Source organism: Pteropus vampyrus, unplaced genomic scaffold, assembly GCF_000151845.1.
Source record: "Pteropus vampyrus isolate Shadow unplaced genomic scaffold, Pvam_2.0 Scaffold664, whole genome shotgun sequence".
NCBI classification, from domain to species: domain Eukaryota; kingdom Metazoa; phylum Chordata; class Mammalia; order Chiroptera; family Pteropodidae; genus Pteropus; species Pteropus vampyrus.
In genome coordinates, this window is record NW_011889445.1 from 87,033 (window position 1) to 91,682 (window position 4,650).

Genomic DNA, 4,650 nt, shown 5'->3' on the forward strand with positions numbered 1-4,650 from the left:
AAGTGTCTGAGCAGGTGGCTGCCTTTATGAAACTGAAGGTTTTTGTTAACCTTCCACTATCATTTTTATTACTGTGGCTGTGAAGAGTACAGAAGTACTTCGCTGAGTCTGCCAGTTGCAAGGAAGAGATGGTGAGGCTGATGAACTTTTTTGCCTTTTGGAAGTTCACAGAGTACCGATCCCCCTTTTCGTTTGAATTAAAAATGTGCTGATCAGTAATGACAACCATCTCTCCACTGGGAGGCTGTTTGTACCAGTATAAGTCATAATAACTCGATGTGGTTTCATAGGTGCAGTTTATTGTCACAGCTTCTCCTTCCCGCCGTGTCACTGTAGTCTGTGCTTGGGTTACTCTCTCAGTCACGCTGAATCCTATTAAAAAAGAAAACAGGTTTGATCCTCTGAAACGTCTCAGATGGGTCATGAGGAATGGAGTAATTTAAGACACAAGAACAAAGAAAAGAATCACACAGTGTTTCATTTCCCCTCCTCTCTTCCCTCTTAAAATCCTTCTTAGTCATAACTTGCCTAGTCCCATCCTTAAGCTCTAAGAGGAAGCTGAGGCCCCATGTTTAAGGCCACACTTACTGAAGCTAAAGGAGACCATGAGTGCCCACAACAAGCCAGGACAGAGCATGATAGAAAGTCTTCTGGTTGAAATTTGTCTTGTTCTCAATTTAGCCCAGAGACCAGCCCTTCTCTGAGTGCCTGAGTGCAGAGTTCTTGGGGTTGTCTGGTGTTTTCATTCCCAGACAGGAAGTAAAGATCATATGTAAAATGTTACTCTGCTCTAGTCAAACACTGAAAGAAGCATCTGCCCCACAACAGACTTCATCACTGCTTTGATGTTTTCCTGTAGGAATACATATGAAAATGGCTAGTACATCTAGCAAGGTACAGGAATAAAATTTAATTATCGTTTTGTTATTAAATTCTCTCTTGATACCATTTTGATCAGAGACTATATTCTAAATGATTTGAAATATTTTTTGAAATTGATAAAGGTTTTTTAAAATAATCAAGTTTTTTTATCCAGAAGACAGCCAAGTGTGTTTGAAAAGAATATATATTCCGTTGTTTTGGGGTAAAATGTTTTACATATGTAAATTAGATAAAGAATATTCAGTTTACATGTGATATTTTTCTTAAGTTTCTGCTGAGAGACGTGTGTAAAAATGTACAACTATGATTGCACTTTTTTTATTGCTTTTTATTAATCAACAAATTCTACTTTTATATCACTAATTAATTCTACTGATATGTTTGATATATTTAGAAGCTATGTTCCAAGATACATTTAAAAATATGTTAAAATTGGGTCCAGGAATGCAGAAAGAACTATCTTCCCCCAAAGATTGAGTTGAGCAGGTATAAAATCTGGAATATTCGAGAGTAATTTAAAAATACTGTCCTTTATATGTTGCTTTTTTATAGCATACTCCATGAGAAGAAATGTGATGATATCTGAGGAGTGTAGCATTTACACATGATCCTATGTGGTCTCCATTACAGCTGTGAGGGAGTACTCTATAGAATGAAGACAACAGCTTTCTTCCTAGATCTTATCTTACACATGTCAACCACTGGCTACTAAGAAATATCTGGATAAGTTTTGTAAGTCTTTTCTGAAAACAGGAGACTAGGCAATTGCCTCATGTTGAGTTATGTGCTCTTTTTCAGGTTCTTTCATCTTTTTATTTACTTTATTATTTTTATTTTTATTTTTGTAGTGGACTCTCTGAAACAATAAAAATATGTTGCAGAGTCTTCTTCCTGTGATAGTAATGTGATGAGCTTAATCATTTCAGTTGCTTTCTGGGAATTCACAGAATATTGACCCCATGTAGCATTGGCTTCTACATTTTTCTGTTAAGAAATAAAGAGAATCGATTTACCCCTAGAGGCCTTTTGTAGAAAAACAATACATAATGTACAACTTGGTGTCATATGAACAGGCCAGTTCCACAGTCTTACTCTCTCACCTAGGTGCTGTTGGCTGGGATTGAATGACCTTCTGAGATATGCTGGATCCTGAAGACAAAAGAAAACACAGGAGTGATCCCATGAGCTGACCTGTAAAGGAGTAACCAAGAACTTGTGGAACAGGAGGTAAAGCTTCAGTCAAGGCAGAAGGAGTCAAAATCTGCTTTTTTCCCCTGTCTTCTTTCTAATTTTCCAGGAGTGTTTGTCTCAGTTGGCCATTGTTCATCTTCTCTGTCCATGCCCATTACCTCCCCTGAATCTTAGACTGTCCTCAGTCTCACGGTCAGCAACTCTCCTCGTCAAGGAAGACAGAGGCCATCAGTGCCCTTAATATGCTGAGAAGAGTCATTCTGGCACCTCTGTGCCTGGGAAAATATCCCCAGCTCTGAGCCTGGGACTTGTCTTATTCAGTTTTGTGGAAAGCTCCACCTAGAATTGTTGGACTTGGGCAAAGCAGCTGTCTCAGAACAGGAAATTGGTTGGGTGGGGTAGAGGTGGGACCAGTTGTCAATCACTTTGCTGCTTCCACTTGCATAGACTGAGTTGAGCCACTAGATGTGTTTAACATGGCCGTTTACATCCTAATAAAGGTTTTGAATTTTTTCCCAGTAATGTTTGGCCTTATAAATTTATTCGACATTGAAAAAATATAATATCTTTTTTTTTTTATCTCAAATGAAGATAACACATTTTACATTACAATGCAGATAGGGCTCTGAATCCTTGTATGGGAAGAGATATTCAGTCTTACACATAACTTTTCATGATAATACTAGAACCCATGCATTCTTTTCCGTCGCCTTTTCTTCTCAATTCCTGTTTTCAAACACTTTCCTCTAAAATCTACCCTCTTTTCTGTTTATTTATGCTTATAGTTTTGATCTAGGGAACATGTCACTAGGACAAAAAGAAAATCCCCATTCTTTTTATAAAACTAAATAAAATTTAGTTTTATTTGCCCTGAAGTCAGCTGTAACAGATCACTTCTGTGATGAGTATTTTTTCCCCATGATTCCAGGTCACTTTGCTGGTCTGTGACATTAGGAGAAAGTTATCTTTTTTCAATAATCTTACCTCCTATTACTCACACTGCCTGACTAAAAGAAAAATTCTAGAGCCACCATATCTGGTTGATCCCCTCCCACAATTTTATGTAGAGAACCTAGGCTTCCTTGAAATGACCACTTATGGTTAATAATAAAAATTCTGGTTAAAAATCACTGAACCCTTAACATGTCCTATAAACTTTATGTACGTAATCGTACTTTATTTTCATCTTGTGTAAGGTGAATCTTGTGATAGATTATTTCTCCCTGCCACCACCCATGTTACAGAAGGGAGACAGAGGCCCAGAAAGGTCCTCCAAATCACAGAGCAAGTAAATGTAGGACCTGGGATATAATGTTTCTTTGTTTTGTAGAGCGAACTTTAATCACTACATATTACCTGCTTCATCTTCCCACACCTTCTGCTTCTCCTTCCTTTTTTTGATATTCCATATTAAAAAGAAAGAATTATTTAACTATTAAGTTAAAAGAAATATTACAGATACCATGAGATCTAGAACATAAACATTTTTATCTAGCTTATTTTTAAAAACATTTTTATTTGATATAAGGTACATGAAATAATATGCCATATTTCAAGTGTAACACTTAGTGTTTGACGAATGCATACAGTTGTGTGACTACTACACAGATCAATATATAGAATATTTTTATCTCCCTGTAAGTTTCCTGTGTCTCACTATAGGCAATGTCATCCTTCCACTTATAATCCCTGGCAACCACCAACCTGGTTTTCGTAGCCATAGATTGCTTTTGCCTTTTTTGGGAATTACATCTATATGAAATAATTCAATATGTACTCTTTTGTGTCTAATTTCTTAGTTTCAGGATAATGGTTTAAAAACTCATCCATATTGACAGTTGAATAAAGAGTTTATTTTTGTTTCTGAGTAGTATTTAATTTTATGAATATAGCGGTTTCTTCATTTATTTACTGAGACTTTGTTCTGGCATTTCCAATCTGCTTTTGAGCCCATTCAATGAATTCTTCAGTTATTATACTCTTCAGGTCTAAGATTTCCATTTGTGATTTTTTTTTTTTTTTGGTGTGGTTTTCATTTTTCTGCTGAGATTTTATTTCTTTTTCTTTATTTAGAAAATATTTTCCTTTAATTTTTGAATGTATTTTATTTAGTGCACATATTTATTATAGGGGCTTTAGAATATTTGTTTGTTAAATTGAATAACTTCAGCGATCTCACAGTCAGTTTCCATTTGCTTTTCCCTTGACTACGAATCACATTTTCTTAGTAATTTTGGGTTGTGTAGTGACGATCCATGACTATGGTTCCATTTGTTGTTTTAACTTCCCTGATAAAGTACATTATTTTTCTCTTTTGTCATCCTAAATTCTTATAAATAAAAAAATCAGTCAAAACTCAGTAAGCACTTAGCACATGCCAATGTTGGGCTGGGTTTCATATAGGAGAACAGTTGAGGGAAGATCTTGGCCATTGCATATTTCAGCAAATTGTTAAGAGAAGGTGTCATGTGGATAACTCAGAGTACCCCAGACAAAGGTAATAATCAATCGGAATCAGCACAGTGGGAAGAAAAATGAAAGTCAGTTACAAATGGAAGTGATTCTCAATGACATTTT